This window comes from Propithecus coquereli, unplaced genomic scaffold (assembly GCF_000956105.1).
Source record: "Propithecus coquereli isolate 6110/MARCELLA unplaced genomic scaffold, Pcoq_1.0 Scaffold227, whole genome shotgun sequence".
Taxonomy (NCBI): Eukaryota; Metazoa; Chordata; class Mammalia; order Primates; family Indriidae; genus Propithecus; species Propithecus coquereli.
Window position 1 is genome coordinate 1,171,537 of NW_012147808.1, and position 21,605 is coordinate 1,193,141.

At 37.6% G+C, this 21,605-nt stretch overlaps 1 protein-coding gene and 1 pseudogene across 1 annotated transcript in view; both read right to left on the reverse strand.

The window, feature by feature from the left end:
• Positions 1–21,605, reverse strand: part of PHF21A (PHD finger protein 21A) — a 152,728-nt gene that overhangs the window by 97,370 nt on the left and 33,753 nt on the right. The window lies entirely within an intron of this gene.
• On the reverse strand, positions 13,912–14,481 carry LOC105811019 (annotated as a pseudogene).

The following is a 21,605-nucleotide window of genomic DNA, read 5'->3' on the forward strand; positions in this document are numbered from 1 at the left end:
ATGTGTGACTATAAAAGTACCGAAGGCTTTGTCCAAGGCATAGTGAATATATGAGGAAACCTGAGAACAGTCGGGTTAAGTAGAGGGCCCACCTTGAAGAAAGCAGTTTACCACGATCTTTATTATAATATTAATTCTCAGGAAGCTTGCAGGTGTCAGTATGGAGAGGTCTAACTTAAACCCAGAGTTCTACACACCCTGATAGTTATACTCCTCACATGAATCAATAATATCTTAAAAATCAGGATAGGAACAGGCCCAATCATAGATCTGCAAAGACTGAATCAGTATTTCACTCTACCTTTCCCAGTAGTAAAGACAAAAGGTCAATATTGTAATATAAAGAGCAAACTAAAATTACAGATCACCACCAGGATCTCAGTCAAAACTGCAAAAACTGCGGTTTCTAGAGTCCTTGACTAAAGTCAGAGGAAATAATTTAAAATATTGAGTACTTATCAATCTGTTTAGTTTTCTGAATCTTCCCAAGACTTTCCAGCAATACATGTATTAAAAAAAATACTCAAATGAGTTTATTCTTATTTGATATAATTAGCATTTTTTTGAGAAAAGAGATTAGGCCTTTCATAAGCCTAAAGCACACATAACTGAAAATGTTCCGGTAGAAGAATTTAACCTTCCAAGTCTTTTTGTGCTGGCTTCTGAGTATGAACTATGCCAGATTATAACAGAGTTACTAGATGTGGTTTCTTCTGAACAACCTCTGGCAATAATCCCAAGGGACTTTTCACTCTACTCTTGTACTTTAGTGGGTAAAACATAATACAAGTCACATAGGAAATGGAGTTTCATTAAACATAGTGGTCCCACCTCAGTGGAAAATGGAGGAAGGATGGAGGCAGGGTGGGCGGGCAGTGGAAGGAAATACCTACACTACAGTGATGATACTACTGGTAGTTATAAACAAAGTAAAATATTAATAATACATTACATTTTTAGGGATTCTTTAATTCCAAAATAGTTTAGCAATCTAATTGCAAGTAAAAGAGAAAATGTTTGACTAGTGATTTTAAAAAGGTGGGGGAGGGGTGAGGACTTGGGGCTCTGCAGCCCTTGTACATTCTAAAATGACTCTGAGAGTAAAACAGTAGATTACTCATTATTGTGGGATATTAGAAAATTAGGGTTTAACAACTAATAAAATCTAGTGCACTGAAAATAACAGTATGTGCTGAAGGACTGTATTAAGAGGCCCTGCTGGTAACAAACACTTGTTCACGATTCAATCCTGAAGGATCTTACATGAAATTGCATACTATGTTGGAGAGCAGAGGATTCTGTATATGTTCAAATTTAAACACCACTGCTATTTTTTCTTACAGCGCTGACTCTTTCTCATGAATTGATTATTTAAATAGCAAAAGCCCAGGAATAGCTCCCCCTTTCCTCTTTGGTTAAATATAAATCTATTCACCCTAAGAACTACACTGACAGAGCTCAGAGTAGGAAGACTACACATGTGCACACACATAAAATTAAGGTTCTTGATCTAGCCAGAGTAAGGGTTTCCCAGATTGGCCCCATCTTTTGTTAATGCACTACATGAACATGCCTGTACAGTAAATAGGTCACCCTCACCGACATTTCATGGTGAAGAGAATACAGCAAGCAGTACATCATGTACTCACTTCTTTCTCTTTTTAAAAACTTGTATAAAAATCCAGCTTCTTATTCACCCTCTTTCCCCCACAGCCCACCAACACAGTTTTCAAACATAGAAGCAGAAATGCTCACCTTTTTTATAACCAAATTTTCTCAACACACACAAATGCTTTTTAGAATATACAGTAATATGTCACTAGAAAAGAAAAAAACTCAGGAGAATGGAAAAGACAAGTCATTAATAAATGAGATCTTAGAAACAGGATGTTCGGAGAACTTACTACGTCATAATGATTTGGATGTTGTGGTTATTTCTTTTGAGCAACAACAATTTTTGTTGTATGCTACCAAACACATTGAAAATTGATTATTTTTTAGTCATCTGGCTCAAATATATGTTGAGGATATGAACCAAGTGGTTAATCTCAAAGTCAGAAGTCTCTTCACCTTCATTTCAATTATGCGCAGGTCAAGATAACCTGCTTCTTTCTGGGGTATGGTGATTCATTAAGTGACATGTGCATGTCAGGATTCCAAAGGTACAGGTCCTACCCACTTGCCGCTTTATAAGCACACCCAACACATGAAGACCCTGATTTAAAATAAACTAGAAAGCATTTCTCGTTTTTATTTTTGTGACTTTTTATTTTGTCAAATTTCAAACATACAGAAAAGTTCAAAGAATACTATAATGATCTCTTTGACAAATCAAATATTTTTATATCCTTTCACCTTTCCCCAAACCATCATATATCTTTTTTCTTCCACGAACCATCTGAAAGTAGACAACATGACATCATGACATTTAATCCTTAAACATTTCACTGGTAGGCATTTCTATTACACAAGGATTCTGTGCCTTATAGTAAAGATATACCCCAGAATTCCTTAAAATTCTACACTATGAGATCCTGGAGACCAGGATTCACCTAATATATTTTAGATCCTATATGTCTGTTTAACTGTTAAAAATGGCAATTTCCCTACTATATTTAATATGATTTGAGATTTATAAAACAATCTCTGGAACGTAACTGTTGTCTAAAAGAAGGTAAACAATTCCTTAGAAGTACCAGTTCAATAATATTCTGGTTATTTTTCTGTGCCAGGCAACTTACTATAGTGTATATCGTTTTGATAAAAGCAAGTACATCTTTAGCCTGTGGGAGAGCTACATATTCCTCGGTAGGGAATATTCCACATTTTTAGGGATATCTGAACCAAATTTTAGATCATCAGACAGGTCTTTGGCCATTTTTTTTTTTTTTTTGAGACAGAGTCTCACTCTGTTGCCCGGGTTAGAGTGCCGTGGCATCATCCTAGCTCACAGCAACCTCAAACTCCTGGACTCAAGCAATCCTTCTGCCTCAGCCTCCCTTGAGTAGCTGGGACTACAGGCATGCGCCACCATGCCCGGCTAATTTTTTCTATATATTTTTAGTTGTCCAATTAATTTCTTTCTATTTTTAGTAGAGACAGGGTCTCGCTCTTGCTCAGGCTGGTTTTGAACTCCTGAGCTCAAACAATCCACCTGCCTTGGCCTCCCAGAGAGCTAGGATTACAGGCGTGAGCCACCGCGCCTGACCCATCTTTGACCATTTTAAATTGGGAGCTAGAATTTGACAATAATCAAGAAGATCTGAGAAGAAGCCATATTAGTAGTTGTGATCGGTGCAACTCTGGGAGAGTTCATCACCACTTGAGCTGGCCTAGGCTAAGGTACAAGACAGAACATGGACACATTGTAAGACTGGACTGAAACCACTGAATGGCTTTTATAAACCCTGGGAAACTGAAGAAAGAGATTGGTGAAATGTATACCATTTCTCCTGGACAAGTAACCTGAACTCTCTCAATCTCACCTATGTCCTATGACTAAGACATGGTGCTATGGTCTGAATGTTTCTGTCCCCTAAAAATGAATATGTATGTTGAAACCCAATCCCCAATGCAATACTATTTATTAGAAGGTGGGGCCTTTAGGAGGTGATTAGGTCATGATCCCATTCTATCCAAAGACCTCTTTCAAAAGTTACCATGTCCAAATACAAAAATAAAATAAATGTATGCAATTGTGGAATTTGTCAGAAGTATCACACATCTGCAGATACAGGATACTGTTGTTTACTTACACTATCACCTTTATCATTCCTCTACACATAAAAGGTTTTTCTTAAATTAATCCTTTCTGGTTAACATACATTCTACATCCAGAAAAGCAAACAGAAAGGCAAATAAAGCCCATATCATAGTCTATCAGTTATTAATATCTGCAATGCTCTCTCTCTCCACTGGCCTAGTGAAGCTTTGGCCCCTGAAGTGATAAAGATGAGCTCTGCCAAACTATTCTCCATCTCTAAGGCAGTATTAACATGTTACAAAGTGCCAAAAGGGCCATTAAAAAAAAAAAAACCTGACCCACTTTTAGAAGTCAGCAGCTTTTTCCTTCTGGTGAAGTATGAATATTTAAATCAGGCAGACAAGTCAAGGAGCAAACATTCCATCCTGAATGCAATGTGTGCATCTCCGGCTCAGAGCTGAAAGGATCCCGCTGTCATATACTAACATGGAAATGAATGCTTGCTTAGGACTCCAGAAGGGCAGTTTTCTAATCATTTCACTGCTTTTCAGACTTGAAGTTCCACATTTGGATGTGAGAGCAGAAAACAGTAAAAGATGGATCACAGCAACTGCTTTAAATTATATACTTAATGATTTATATCAGGCATAATATAATTTAATTTGTAGTAAATCAAGCAAACTGAGGAAAGGTTAAGATTGTGGTTAACAGCTATAAATTTGTTTTTACCTTCATCATAGAGTAACAATGCATTAGACGAGTACTACATTTGAGAAGATGGTAAACTCATCATAATAAAATTGACTAGAATCAAGTTTCCACCTAAGCACTACTGTTTAAATGAGATAAATAATAGCAACTATCAATATAACACAAGATACATGAAAACAGACTGGAAAATAAAACAAACCACTACTCAAAAGCTGTCCTACAGTACAGCCAGAGGTACCTCTTGGCTTTATTGAGAATACATTATTAAACCAAAATGTACCTTAAATGAGTAGAAAGATAAATATCAGAAAATTCACACTAAGGTAAAAGATGTAATTGGAAATTTTAGGGTCATCTGTTCCTACTCAAATCTATAATTATAACCTACAACAGAAACTCCCAATCTTTACACTGCCAGGGCCCCCTGAACTCCTACTTTCCCTTTCCCTTCCCACCCCCATTTGGATCTCATATTTAATTTTTCAAACAGCATTTCTAAGTAATGGCCTATGAAAGCTTACCATAGGTAAATGTAGGATTTCTCTTATTCCTTCAGCCAAACCACATTGGAAACAATGCCATAAGTTAATTTTGCTTCTGCAACAGCAATCTAAACTCTTAAACATTAAACCTATGCTTTCACTCACAAACATTCTCATTTATAAGCAAATAGTCCAAAATTTCACAATTACGAAACAAATTTCCTTTTAAGGAAAAAACCCTACTCTCTTAACTAAAGACCTGCCTTCTTCTAAAAGATAGAGGATTGATTTAATTCCCCAAATATATTGTCTTAGCAAAACAAACACAAAAAAAGCAGACAGGCCAATGAAACCTTATTTCCTCCAATACGAACTCATCCCACCCTTTAAATACTAAAGCATTGCATTCAAGACAGGTACTGATCAAAGCTTTCAAAGCAAGCCTAGTTCTAGGCAGGGGGCACTACGGTCATTTTAAAGCATTCCAGTACCAGGTCCCATTCTAACTACTTAATCCTATTCTTGTTTGCTTCCCAACACTTTTTATGAAAAATTTTTAAGCATACAAAGTTCCTATGTTTATTTTTCTATATCATGTTCATTCCTATAACACTGCCTTGGCTCATGTGGTTCCCCCGATTCAAAATGTCTCCCTTCTTTCTGTCTCTGGAGCCAAGTTCCACTTGGGTTCCCAAGCCTTCCCTGCCCTCTCTCTTCTCATTATCTATATACCACATGCTAACTTTTCATCACGCAGTGTCCTGGTCTGTTAAGTGTGTTTATTTCTCCTTCCCTACTAAAGATCATAAGCATTAGCACATCATTGTACCAAATATTAACACAAAGGAAGGCTTAAAAAAAAAAACCTACACTTCCTGGCTGATGGATTTCATACAAAAACACACAGTCCAGACTTGCTGAGGGGAGTTGGGATGGGTGGAAAAAGAACAGAGAGGTTGCCCGATTCAGTGGCTGATGTGTTTTTAGGACTCCATTACTTCTATAACCTAATTACTTGCTATATTTTACCCAAGTAAGCAAGCTGGGAATTGGGAAAAACTTATTCAGAGCTTCTTAAATAATCGTATGTCCTAGTAAATAGTATCACAGACGGAATCAAAGTACTACAAAGTATTCAAAAAACAATGGTTAGAAATCAAGATTCTCTCTACATACATTTAGTGAAATGAAAAAGGGCAGATGCCTAACTTCAAAGGAAATCACTATCTGTTCTCTAAAACATGTTAAGTTACTAGACTTTTAGAAAGCCCTAGTCACACCTTTTGTGAATTCCTTGACCCCTTTAATGCTACAAAGAGGCCATGGCAGACATGCTCTGGTCCTGGTTTACCTTCTTGAGATGTGGTCACCAGTAAAATGAGGATAAATTCCTCTTTGAGTTGGACCCAGTGGCCCATGAGTTCACCACTGGCTCTGTTTTCTTGCTTACAGAGATAAAGCACCATATTAAAACTCAATACATTTTGGGAAGAAAAGATAAAAACACAAAAAGGGCCTGTCTTATCTTTAGAAATGCAATTCTCAGCTTTGTGAGCTCTGGCATTCAGCTAGCCAGATTACCAAGCTAATTTAAAAGCTGAAGGTTTTACCCCAACTCCATCTTTTGCTGTTTTCAGGGTTTGTTTCTGTGAGTGCGCCTAAGCTTATGTACATGTGCTTCACTCAATTCACACACATCAGTGAACAGCAGCAGCAGAAATCCAGGTTCACAGCAGGAGGTTTAATTAACTATACACAGGACAGTGCCAACAGCACTGAGGCCATCTTTCCTATGGGGTAGCACACCAACAAGGCTAATTTGCAAGGGAAACCCACTTCTGGAGGAGAAAAATTGTTTCCCCATCAAGCAAAATGAGATTATATGTTAAAAGAGAAACCAAAAAACAACAAAACAAAACTAATCCCAGCCAAAAAATCTTGCCAGGACAGCCTCAGCAAGAAACCAGAGCTACTACTAACGCAGGGCAAGAAAAAAGCCAGAATTTACTTAATGTTTTCCAGTGTTTGGGACAGGCTTTACTCTACTTTCTAGTGGGTTACTGGAAGCCACTCTGAAGCAATCTTATAGAGGCCTTCCTAATCATTTTACACATACATTCCCCTCATATATATTCTGTCACAAGGGTTGGTAATGGGATTAAGCCATAAAATGAAAATAATATTAAATGATGATGGTGATGGAAAAGATCTAGGTTGTAATCCAGATGGTAAATGAGCTTTCTTCATGTAAATACACTGTAAAACCAATGACTTGGAAGGAAGTCTGCCTTCACTCTGTGAAGGGTGTCTGGACAAATCACAGTAGTTTCTAAACACTCATCGAGAATTTCTCCTATGCACACAGCAGGACACATGGTTGGCACTGCTCCCCATAGTGAACATTCAAGTCAAAAGTGTATATTCAGAAGTTTTGAGCTGTTTTCCAGTCTAGATTAAGGATGACAGAGCCAGGTCAAAATAAACAGCTTTACACTCGATAAAATTTAAGTTAATCTAAAATGATTTAGGAGGGCTAGTCAAGCATTTTCTCATGTTTAATAGTGACAAACTCATAGAAAATAAATGTAATTGACCAAATAAATATCACTAGGGACAAATAAATGAGCAATCAGTACAGTATAGACCCAGCCTGAGATAAAGGCTTCAGGCAAGTTACTTTGCTCTAGCTCCTTCGATACCAGTTCCCCATGTAACTCACAGGGATGTAGGGAGGATTAATTTGATAACGTCTGTAAAGTGCTTTGAGCTCCTTAGAGAAAAGTGATATAAGTGGTTATTATTATATCCTGCTGAGGTTGTGAGGTTGAACAACATAAAAGAAAGAGAAAAACAATACTCCTTGATGGTTTATTATGAAGCATTTTTATAGCCGGGCAAGATGTTTTATAATTGTCTTTTATTAGTTAGTCCTTATTATATGCCCAAGAGACAGAAAACATTCTTAGCTTGAAGAAACCAAGACAAGAATGTAAATGACTTTTAGGTTAGAAGAATTATTATCTCCATTTTCTAGATAAAGGAAGCAAGACAGAGAAGGAGAGTTTGTCTAGTCATATTCAAGAGTGAAAGGGTTAAGCATAATTAAGAATCTGGAAAATACCAAGAGTCACTATTATTTCTTTGCAATGTTCTGACAAGAGTGCAGTAACTAACAATCAGAAAGTCTGAGATTAAATACTTCCTCTACCATTTCTTGGTTGTATAACCTTAAGAGAAACACTTTTTTTTTTACGTTTGTCAGCTTCATCTGCACAGTGGGGTCCAGTGGGGGTCAAATTAGATAAAGCAAGTGAAAATTCTGGGTAAACAATGGCATATTGGGCAAATCAAGTTATTACTATTAAGAGGCTGGTATTCTTACTGAGAATAGGAGTTCTCCTAACTATACAACTTTGAATTGAAAGACAATCCATTGCCCTCAGACCAAATGAAATATGTAATACTGCTTTTAACCACTTTATTGATATATAATTCACACAGCACACAATTCACCCAGATAAAGTATAGAATTCAACGGCTTTTAACATATTCATAGAGTTGTGCAACCCCACAATCAATTTTAGAACATTTTCATCACCCCTAAAGAAACCCTGTGACTCAGCAGTCACTCCCCATTGCCCACCACCCCCCGCCATCCCCCCACACACAATTTTCCCAGCCCTGGGCAACCACTAATTGGCTTTCTATCTCTAGGCATTTTCATATTCTAGACATTTAATATATAGAATCATACAACAGCCTTTTGTGATTGGCTTCTTTTACCTGGCATAACGTTTTCAAGATCCATCCATGTTGTAGCATGTATCAGTACTTCATTCCTCTTAATTGTCGAATAATATTCCATTGCATTAGATATAGCGCATTTTATTTAACCATCCATCAGCTGATGGATTGTATCCACTTTTTAGCTATCATGAATAATGCTGCTATGAACATTCATGTAGGAGTTTTTGTTTGAACATATTAATATGTTTTCATTTCTCCTGGGTATACCTAGGACTGAAATTGCTCAGTCACATGATACGTCTATGTTTAAAATTTTGAAAAACTGCCAGACTTTTCCAAGTAGCTGTACCATTTTACATTCCTACCAGCAATGCCTGGGGAGAAGATAATTGCAAGGGAGACCACAAAGGGGAGACCATTAACTGGGTGTCTGTTTGGGGAACAGCTAAACTAGCACTGCAGAATGACAACTGGTGTTACCAAAAGCAGGGATGACAATGTTTCATGATAAGTTTTAGAAAAGAGAGATAATTGTTATTGGGATATTTTCCTCCTTTTCTCCCCACTTGCTCAGGCCCAGCCCAGGCCAAGGCAATATATGTAGCATTTTTTACATGCAGACTGACATTGCTTGCATCTCTAATATAAAGAATTTGCAGAGCCAAGTTTTAGAAAGACCCCTATCATTTCTCAAACCCAGGTAATAAGATATGTCCTTTTCAGTCTCTAGAATTGCTATGTAAAATTTATGAAATTTTATATGCCAGGCCCTCACCATTCCATTTGGTGCACCAGGCTGAGCCTAGTCTAAATACATACAATATGTTCAGTAGGTCAAGCACAGACTAGCTTCAACACGGTATATTCCAGTATGATGGCATCTGCAAGCCATAAAGAACTGGTAGTGGGAAACAGATGGCTTCTAAAAGGAGAAGAGAAGAAAAACAGAAGGTCAGGTAGAAGAGGGTGGGGATAAAGAAGGCAATAGAAAGAGGATAAGAGAAAGGAGAAGCATATTTCTGGTTTTGCTCTTTCCACCTGTCACAGCACTCTTCTTGCTGGTTGCCAGCATGCTCCCTTGCGAACACAGCTGCAAGTGACAAAGAGTACCCACTGTCCCAATCAGGGGGTCCCTTTCATCTTCCATATTGTAAACTGTACTGAAATGCAAACTGCTTACAAGAAAGGGAATTATACAACTGTTAGCGCCACGAGTAGCAAACTGCTGTCTATATCTAACAAACTAGCATTGAGACCTGTAGGTTCCCTACAAAATAACATTAAGACTACCCAGCAAATAGTAGAAAGCAACAGAATCAAGAGATTAAGTAACAAAAAATGTGGCTTATTTTAATTTTGTATATTTCTCAAACCTGTGATTAACTCAATCAAAGTAAGACCATATTCTGTCATATATTTCATGTAGTCGCCGCATGTTCAATTTGCTGTAGGGCTCTGTTCTTACGCAATTAAAAGAAAATTAGCAAGTCTTTCCCCAGCAGAGTTGGGATTGCCATTAGGGATTGCCTTTGAAAGGAAATGCTTCACGCCAAGTTTTAGAAAGAAGAGATACTGGCTGTTGGGACATTTTCCTCCTTTTCTCCCCGCCTCGCACTGGCCTAGGCCAAAGCCAAGGAAAAGGGAACATAAGCAGCTTTTTACACACAGACTAACGTTGCCAGCAGCATTCCAGTGGCCTTGCTCACGGCGGGAGAAGGCGTAGTGACTAATACCGCTGGGTCTTGTTGAAGAAAAGTGTCTGGCTTACTTTGATCAACTGAGTGGTGTGCTGATCAGTGTGATTTCCCTGTTCTGCTGACTGTGAGCGTGCTGGGGAGAGCAGGCGAGCTGGCTTCTGAGAGGCCCATGCAGGGAAGCAAATTCCATAGCTGCCGAATCACAGAAAGCAACAAGAAATAAAAGAGGGCTGACCTGGAAGCAGACACCTTAATTCTGCCAGCATGTTACTTAATGATATAAGGATCTCTGGGAGGGGAATGAAGTAGGTACTTCTATGATTCTAATTCATCGACTGCAGTACTATATACAACTATCAAACACAATGTTCAAGACCAGAATCCATGCTCCTGAAACTATAATTTGTAAGTTTTAATCATTTCATTTTGATGGAGAAGACAAAAATGGGAGTTAATAAGATTTTCCTAAATTGAAACTGAAGAAACAGGAACTCATCGGCATATGCAGCTCGTGGCATAGTTTTTGACAAAGGATGTCTGTCCAGTACCTGAGTGTGTGTGCAGGACTACAACTACATACATCTTCTCTTCTATTTGCCAGAGAAGCAGCTGCTAGATTAACATGAGTTAATCTGCTTGCATGCTATACAGACTTTTTTCTAGTGAATTGCAAAAATTTACCTAAAGATAAATATAGCAGTCTCCTAGTTCTCTGTTCCATTCAGCTGCTGCTGAGAAACACTTCTGTTATCTAAAATTTCATCAGCAGATTGTACTCCTTCCTGGGGAACAGCAGCAAAAAGTAGCTTTCTAAAAGCATAGTTAGTCTCTGAGGCGAAATACACCATATTTAAATGACTTCTTCCAAAAAGGGTAACTTTCCACCTTTAAAGTTTTAATTCTTGATAAATAAAGTATGTGATTTCTTACAGTAGATCTAACCATTGCTGTTTTAAAGAGTAAATAGTCAATTGCAAATTGAGCAAATTGCTTTGGCTATCCTAGTAACCAGAAATGAAATAGATTAGGTCAGCAGGTGGCATGTCATTTCAGTGCTGCCTGGGGGCCCAAAATACAGTTAGGTCATTTTTATTCTGTTGACAGCTGGAATGAAAACCAGAGCATTTAACATTACCTCCTGCCTCCATTCTCAAAGCCATTTGGGGCACGAAAGAGTTTACAGGAAGCCCATAAGCTTCCATCTCCAGTGTCTAGGTTGCTTCTCGGGCCTCCAGAGACATTGGAGTTGAAGCTGTCCAGGGAAATCTGGGACAGGGTATTCTGACTTTGGTCTTTAGAGATCCAAAGCTTCTTGTCCACACAAGGAAAACTGAGTTCTTGTTCCTCAGCTGTTCTTAAGCACATAAATGTGCAATTCCATTCTGTAGTATTTTACTTGAAGGAAGAGAATGGTCATCGTGCCTCAACTCAGGAGGATGAGGAAACTATCTAGTCTCTGATCCCACACAGGGAAGGTACTGGAGGAAGAGAAGGGATTGGATGAAAGAATGAACTTAAGCAAGAAACAGAAAGGAAGGTGATAGGGTGTGGGGAAGCATGTAGGAGAAGAGAGGGTGAACTGAGAGAAAAATCTTGTTCAGAAATCAGGAGCCTCTTGCAATGTTGGAACATTTAAACAATCTAACAATAGCTTTTCTATCAAGCCTCCTTTCCCCCATATGTATTTCAAACCACTAGTAGAATTCTATTATAAACCTAAGGCAGTCTCTCAAAGGTTGCTCCTATAATAATGGTCAATAGGTAACATTTTATCTACAGTAACGGTCAATGGAATAGTCAATAGTCAAAGTTGAGGTGATCCCAAACCTTCTTCAGGGGTGGCATGTGACCCAGGCCTAAACAATGAAAGGACTCCATCCAGTTCCCTGGCCACAAAGGAGACTGGCTTGAGAATGGACCTGAAAATCATGCCCATGCCTTTTGCTGGTACTTTCAAGGAAAAAAACCTTCTCACACTGGAGTTGATAAAATGGCAAGTTATAAATGTAGAGCTTTCAGAGGCAACCTCTGCCAGTATAGGACAGCCTGTATGCAAATGAGGCCAAAAGGAGGAGAAAGGGTCCTAAAACATAGTTTAAGCTCCTAAATCCATCCATGCCTGAAAGCACCCACATCCCTCAACTTACTAGTTATATAAGCCAATAAATTCTTTTTGCTTCAAAACTTTGAGTTTATATCACTGGTACCCAAAAGAGTCTTCACTCATACACCAGCCAAATATCTTTGGACTAGTCACTCAACTTCAATGCCTACAGTTTTCTGAACTCTGAGGAGGGGAAAAAAAGTTTGTTTACTTTACAGAACTGAAAACTGGTAAGTACTACATATGAGGCACTGATAATTTTAACTATTATAAAACAGAAGGTGGGGATAGAAAAAATAAGATTCATGTGGCTAAACTGCTCCTAATTGCTAGCGCTAATAAGATAACATTCTATTTCTACTAGTTTTCTCACCATTTGCCCAGGTGGGGACTCTGAAATCTTTATCTAAGCAGTTAATCACCTACAGAATTTTTTAAGTATTTTCCCTTTTACTTTCAGTTAACAAGGCTTTTCCACCTTCCTGGACATCTCTGACCAAGCCATCTTACCATGCTTACTATGATGGATAGCAAAGAGATCACAGAAAGGGGAAACTAACAGTTCCATCTTCAAGGAGCATGTGTGAGTGTCCCTGCACATACACATGTGTTAGGAGACAAGGTAAAGGAATTGTCATGTGAAGGCAAATCAGGGATGGAAAGAAGCTACCTTTATACAACAAAGTGAAAATCTAAGTGCCTCAATCAATGTGCCCTCCCCTAAAGCATTACTAGTCTAAGGGTAGAACTGAATTATTAAAATTCCATTTTCAATTCAAAATTCATAATTACATATAGTGTGTATTTTAAAATTTGATCTAGCATCCTGATAAATGCTTGGTTTCACAGAATACTAGATCACATCTCATGGATACCAGTATTAAAAACTTTCTATAATACATGTACCTGATCAATATGATCAATATGAAAGGATCATTAGTGAAACGAATACCTAAAAGTAAAGGTACTAATTTCCAGTCCTCTTTTGTGTGATAAAAGTGTATAAAGATGCCTGTAGTCCTAGCTACTTGAGAGCCTGAGGCAGGAGGATCACTTGAGCCCAGGAGTTCAAGGTTATAGTAAGCTATGATCACACCACTGCACCCCAGCCTGGGCACCAGAGTGAGGCCCTGTCTCTAAAAAAATAAAATAAAATAAAAAGGTAAAAAACAGTGTGTAAATGAATAAGAAAAGCATAACTATACTTTGCAAATGCTAAGAAGAAAAATAATGAATGTGCTACACTTTTAATCTTCAAAATTTCTAGGCCTAAAGATTAAGTATAAATGAAATCATTCTTAAGAGGAGATTTTAAGATGTTGTCAATACCTTTGACATCAATTACTCTTTGTTCATCATATATAAAATTACATATATGCTATGACTGGTAAAAAGAATTCCATGGCTCAATATTTTCTAACATGTATCAGCATTTCATATAAGCTGAACATTACCTTTTTTGTTTTTCTAGTTTTTATTCAAGAACTCAGACAAAATATTCCAGATAAATGAGTTTTGATCCTCATCTTCCTCCTCTTCTTCATCCTGGTTAATCTGGATATAACATAATTCATAACTCTCTTTACTGTTAGCAACCAGATTGATTCTTCTTCTTCAAATAATTTTTAGTGCTACATTTCAAATACCTTTTAGAAAAAGATATCCCTCAGAAGTTACAGTGATCTTGCTCCGTTTGAAGGTACAACTCCTCCACTGAGATTCCCAGGTTTTCTATTCACTTTGGCTCCCTCTTGGAGAAACTGCTCAAAATTGGCAACATCCATGATTCCACCTTTTACAGCAGCAGTCCCCAGCCTTTGTGACACTAGGGACCAGTATGGAAGATCATTTTTCTGGAAGGGGGCGGTCAGGCAGGGGGTGAGGGGGAGCTCTGCAGCCTCATTCTCAACAGGCCACAGACCTGGTCTGTGGCCCGGGGTTTGGGGATCGCAGTTCTAGAGGATAGGTACAGTCAAGGGTGCACCTTCTGCTTCTTTTTTTGCCTCCCTTTGCCACAAGCTTTTTCATGGGCACCATGGTTGCAGTGGAGGCAGAAAAACTGAACATTAATATTTTACTTTATTATTTATTTATTTGCAACAAGGTTTCACTCTGTTGCCCAGGTTAGAATGCAGCGGCGTCATCATAGCTCACTGCAACCTCCAAGTCCTGGGCTCCAGTGATCCCTCTGCCTTGGCCTCCTGAGTCCCTGGTACTATGGGTATGCGGCACCACATTCAGCTAATTTTTCTATTTTTTGTAGAGAGAGGGTCTCGCTCTTGCTCAGGCTGGTCTTGAACTCCTCAGCTCAAACAATCCACCCCCCTCGGCCTCCTAGGATTACAGGTGTGAGCCACCACGCCCAGCCAAAATAAATATTTTAAAGCAAATAAAACATACGATGCTTTTTCTGAGGTTTCTGACCCACTGTTTCTGAAAAGTAAAATATTAACATATTGGTAAAAGATGCACTCTTCTATCTACAGTAAGTCAAAGAATAATTTCAATCAACTCATCTTTCTTTAAATTTTTTTTCTAAAAGGAAAAGCTAAATGTCAGAATATTAGTATGATAGTAATCCTTGAAAATTATATTACATCAAGTTTCTTCTCTAGTAAGATTCAAACACATCATTAACTCTGATAAAACAACACCATATAGATTTTTGTCCCCAGATGATTCAGGAATAAAAATGCTACATCAAATTGACTTGAGGTTATCAGATTTAGTTTGGGAAATATCAAACAACTTTAACCAAAATCAACTTCCCCATTCCTATACATCTTTGTATACCTGGGCCCTATTTACAGAGATTCTAATTCAATTGGTCTAAGACACAGCCCTGGATGCAACATTTTTCTAAAGCTTTTTAGTTTAGTTTAGGGTATAGCTGTTAATAAGACTAAGAACCAGTAATCTACAGGTAGATGTAGCTTTGGCCTTCAATACAAAACTAGATATTATTTTGATAACTACTCTACAATTGTTGAGAAAATCATTACCATTCAAATCACTATACTTTCACTAATACACCATTAGAAGGTTAGCTCCTTAAGAAGAGAAATCCTATAAGCCTTGTTCGTCACTGAGGCTGAGTGGAATGCCTCCATATAATTGGCACTCCATAAACGTTTGTGAATCAATTAATTAAATGATGAAAGATTATACTTTAGTTTTAGTACCTTGAAGCAATGCAGTAGAAGCTCTCTTAACCAATAATGATCAGGACCAGTAGCTGACCAGGTAAGAAAACAAAGTCATATAAATCAGAAAATCATAAGAATTTGATAAATAGGCCGGGCACTGTGGCTCACGCCTGTAATCCTAGCACTCTAGGAGGCCAAGGGGGGTGGATTGTTTGAGCTCAAGAGTTCAAGATCAGCCTGAGCAAGAGTGAGACTCCGTCTCTACTAAAAATAGGAAGAAATTAGCTGGACAACTAAAAATATAGAAAAAATTAGACGGGCATGGTGGCGCATACCTGTAGTCCCAGCTACTTGGGAGGCTGAGGCAGGAGGATTGCTTGAGCCCAGGAGTTTGAGGTTGCTGTGAGCTAGGCTGACGCCATGGCACTCTAGCCCAGGCAACAGAGTGAGACTCTGTCTCAAAAAAAAAAAAGAGAATTTGATAAATATACCTGAGCATCTTATTTTAACTTAAATGAACCTTCATTTATTAATCTTGTAATATAGGGCCAGGCCTTCTGTTTGTGGATCTACAGGTTAGAGTGCCAAAATGTCTTTCTTTCATAAACCATAGTTATAATGGATCCTCTACCATTTCCATTTTTGGCTTTTAAATTATGGCGAGAATTTAAGACACTCTGAAGCAATCTGAATGTAGAAACCTTCCGGACATTAATAATTTACCCCATTCTGTTACAGTTGTCTTACCCAAATGTAACTAAGTGGCAATTTTTTAGTAATTTTTTATCAACTCTTTCCAAAGCATTAAACTTAGTTTCCATGGGAACTACTTGTTTTTTTTCATAAGTCATTGATTTAGTAATAGTTAATTAAATTACATAATTACAATAACCAGAACAAACAGCATAAACAGGTTTGGGAAGAAACACAACCCATTTGTTTTTGAGAGGACTAACTCCATTTTTATTTACTTATTTTTTATTCATGCCTTTCTTTTTATATTTTATTTGTTATATTCATGGTGTACAAGTGCAATTTTGCTACATTGATATACTGCATTGTGGTAAACTTAGAGCCTTCAATGCATCCATCACTGCAGCAACCCATATGGTACCCACCAAACAACCTCCCATCATTCCTTCCCATCCCCTCACCCCTCTGAGTCTCAGTCTCCACTGTCCATCATTCCACACTCTGCTTCCACATGTACACATTATTTAGCTCCCTCTTACAAGTGAGAACATGAGTTATTTGTCTTTCTGTGTCTGAGTTGTTTCATTTAAGATAATGGCCTCCAGTTCCACCCATGTTGCTACAAAAGACACGATTTCATTTTTTTTTTCTATAGCTGAACAGTATTCCACACAACTCACTCCTGATGACCATTCTACAACTGATGGGAGAAGTATGTGGGTACCCTAGATAGCACCCTACAGGCATTCAGACTGAGGAGTGACAGTTAAGAAGCCAGTGAGTCAGTTGAGACTTTTCTCTCCACAGACCTTTTACTGTTACACAAATGCTAGCCACAGGTTTCTTTCCACTGACCCTTCCAATTCCCCAGAGCAGTCAACTCATCCCTTCATTAGTAAGTCATCTGAACTGAGATCCAATAAAATTATCACCAGATCTATATACCATGTCATCAATGATCTGTCAGGCATAGAGGCAGCAGGAGTCACGGGATCTCTTAATACAAATACCCTAATAATTTAGACCCAGATTCCATGAATTCACCTGTAAGGCATCCATAAGTTAAATATTAGAAGATCCATTCAAAACATAATAGAATGTGAGCCTAAAACCAGAATTTTAAAATGTTTAACCATTATTTTACTTTTTTTTGTAGTAAAAAAGTTTTTTGTAGAATTTTTGTAGTTAAAAGCCTTAAAATGATAGGAGCAATTGAATAGTTTTGTTTTGCTAATGCAGAATCAGCTCCCATTTGGCAGGTGTCTCAAATTAGGACACTGGTGACAAAGAACTGCTGCCACTAGGAAGCTCTGCAATATTGGTACCTTTTATTTAAAGTCTTGAAATTTAAAATATTCTTGCTTCTTTATAGCTCATACAATACCTTCTCAATGACACCAGTTTTTCATGTAAACGATTTTTAAAAATATGCTGGGCATCGTGGCTCACACCAGCAATCCCAGCACTTTGGGAGGCTGAGGTGGGAGGATTGCTTGAGGCCAGGAATTCAAGACCCACCTCCATCTCTACAAAAATTTTTTTTTAAATTATCCAGCCGTGGCCATGCACACGTGTAGTCCTAGCTACTCAGGAGGCTGAGACGGGAAGATCACTTGAGCCTGGGAGTTCAAGCCTGCAATGAGCTATGATAATGCCACTGCTCTCCAGCCTGGGCATCAGAGCAAGACCCTGTCTTTAAAAAAACAAAAACAAAAACAAAAACAAAACAACTCACCAGGTCCTTGTAAACATTTCTTTAAAAAAGAGAGTAATTTAGCAGCTTCTGTTATTAGTAATTTTTAGGAATATAAATTTGTTCATTTCTATTGCCTATGAAACATATTTTCACCTATACATTTACTTCACCAATAATGGCTCTCCCAACCAATGAATCGGGATTGATTTATTTATTTTTTAAATTTTTCTTCATTCAGTGATCTACTATCATTCCCAATGAATCAGGTTTTAGTTGCAGAAATATAATGCATTTTATTTCACAGATGCTCCTGTTTAAAAGACCTTTAGAGAGGGAAACTTTAAGATTAGCTACAGAATCCCTGTGCTTTGTGAGAATCCTGACACTTCTAGTAAACAATCCATGTGCTGGCCTCCTCCCCAGGGCTCAGTTCCATAACACAGTTACATTATTTACAAGTACAAATAATAGGCTGACATGCTTTTTACTTATCTGTTTTAAAAACTAATCAAGGGCCATAGCTTATGAAAATAACTGATTTTATTTGCTTTAAATACAGTAAAAATAATCAAGATGGATATAGTAAATGCTGAAAAAATCATGTTAGCACAAAAATAAAAAATATTATTGGCATTAATGTTTTGATTTACATAAAAACAACAACTGAGGGTTTTTCCCCAAGTTCTTTTTGTGTTTTATTAAAGGAAACACACTGCAGAATAATTATTTTTACCGAATCACATCCAGTGGTCTATTACTGCTTAAGACCTTTTTATCTTCCATCTTAGAACTACATAAGCATTACCATATCAACACACACCCACTCAGATATAATCTTTGGATGTCTACGAGTTTTACAGGAGAGGGTTTCCCATCAGCCTTTCTAAACCACGATTCCTCATTTAAGCCACACAACATGAAAACTTATTTCAGTGACTATTTTCTCAATTATCATTCTAGATGCACAGGAATGTTAATTCAATACATATAATGGACACCAAGAGCATTAGGGCTTAATTTCCCCAACAAACCCACGCTGGTTTAGAAACTGCAGAACAGAATGAAATTTCTTGAATTACATAGGAAAACTTGTACTTTTTGTTCTCAATTTTTGTTTTCTGAATAGAGAAAAAAAGAGAAAACTGGTATCTCTTTAAAAATATCAGCTCTAATATGACTCAGGCTAAAATAAGTAAAATCAACTAAAACCCTAACTCTAACAGCAGCAAGGGGTCTCAAGTGCAAACAAGCAGTAGGCTGCTCTAGACCTTGCTCTAGCTCACTTGAAGGAGGACCTATCAAACTGAGATCAGGTCTCCTGAGAAGGCACTATCCACTAACCTTGGCTTAAATGCATCATAAATTACTTCATGAGAGCAGACTCAGAGGAGAACAGTGTAAAAATATGATGCTTAAGGGCATTTTCTTCTAAAACTCCAGTCTTGCATAGCACATTTTCAAGTCTGCCACTGGATAACTTAACTGCTAACCTGACTGACAGGTACAAAGCACTATCAGGAAAAAAGTCTAATCTGTTTTTGATGAAAACTCAAAACATACCTGTTTTCCTACTTTGGCAAGGTTTTTCTGACAGTTAATTTTCCAACTTGGAAAAGAACTCTAGTCCCCTAACATCTCACCTGTAAGAAAGTCTTGTTAAATGTGAAGGATCTCACTTAAACCTGCAGAAAACACAAACTAAAGAGCCATAGCCTGAACACCTCCTTACACTCTACAGCTGCCCTACCATAGGGGTAAGAGGAGGAAGGTTAAACTGTTAATATATTCTTACATGTCAAAGTATCATAACCTCACAACTTTCAATCATTCGCTTAGAAAAAATAAATGGAAATATCCAACAACGGAACATTACAGGTGTTTGTTTTTTTTTTTTTACACTACACTTAACTGTATTATACTGTTGACAGTGAAATCTGATTAAGACTTACACGAGACTATTTTAGAGTAGATGGATTTTATAAGGAAGGTCCTCATTCTACTGAGGTGAAAAGGAAGGAGGGAGATCTTCTAATTTAGAAGTGATTCAGAAGACATAAGCTCAGAAATCAAGTTGCCCTTAAATGAAAGTACAAAAAGCAAACAGCAGTCAAGGGAATGGGTATGTAAGGCCTCTCACGATCTAGCATTGTCCTATTTATAGTACATTTTCCACTTCACCTTTTCCTACTCTTCCTCTCACTTCATGATCTAACAAAGTGTTTCTCAACCAGTTAAAATCCATCCACCCCCTTGAATAAATGTAAATATCATACTCTTCTTTGATGTTATTTGAAATCCAAAACAATGTGGAGCCACATGGCCTGAATTCATACCTGGCTTTACCACTTGCCAGCTTGGTGATCTCAGGAAACTGACTTGTCATCCATAAAATGGGAATAATCAGTACATATCTAGGGTTACTGTGAGGATTAAATGAATTAGTATATTTAAAGCTTGTAGAGAAGTGCCTGACAAATACTAAGTGCTATATAATTGTGGCTATTATTAATACTACAATATTTAGAATTAAAAGTAATCAAAGCAATAGTACAAAGTGCTTTGTTTTCAAACTATATAAGCTGCCTCTCTAAACCTCACCTGACATGAAATTGTTCTAGCAATCCTAACTCTTACAGTTTTCAGAATATGCCTTGCTGTTTCCTATTCCTATGCCTTTGCATATGCTGTTCTTTCTGCCTGGTAAGTCTTTGTCTACTTAGCTAATCGCCGCTCATCCTTCAACACTCAGCTCAGTTGTCAGCTCATTTATGAAGGCTTCCATGATAACTCCCCACCAAGAGAACCTCCCATTTCTGGGTACCAGGCATATTCTGACTTCAAATTTATTCTGTTTACATGTCCATATCCCCTACTTAAGTCTGAGCTCAGTGAGAGTAGGCACTAAATATCCATTTATTGGAATTTAAATAATTCACAGAGTAGTCATTTATTTAACAAATGTTTACTGAGAGCCAGCACATCACTGAACAAAACAGGCAAAATCCCTGATCTTACAGAGGTTTACAGTTTGTGGGCTCTGAGTATAGTACCAGAAGATACCAGTTTAAGGGTAGAAGGGTCATAATATACTATGAGGCGAAACTCATTCGTAATATGTTTATTGTTATTATTATTATTATTGCCTAGATCTAGTTTCCAACCAGAAGAGAATAGCAGCTAATTAAAAAGGACGCGTTCTTCTCACCTATAGACTCCTAAGAAATGTCCTAACTTAATGTGGCTTATACTAAGAAAAATGAAAAGGGAGAACTAGAGAGGCCCAAGCAGAGTCCCTAACACAGCCTGGGGACATGTGGCAGGCCACAGGCTTAATCAACAGGTAACCTGTCTCAGTATCCCAGGGTAATCCCACAAAGACTAAGCATCTTATCTAATGATAATTCAGACTTTCATTTTTCTATTTAGTTCTTTTATTGAAGTAATACATAAACACAGCTTTTAAAAATACTACAAGGCTTATAATAAAAACAGCAGTCCTTTGCACCAAACCTCTCTAACTTTCTAATCGTGTTTCCTTTTAGGAAACTACTTTCAACTTTTTTTTTTTTTTTTAAACAGATTTTTTTTTAATTGAAACATAACATTTGTACATATTTATGGGGTAC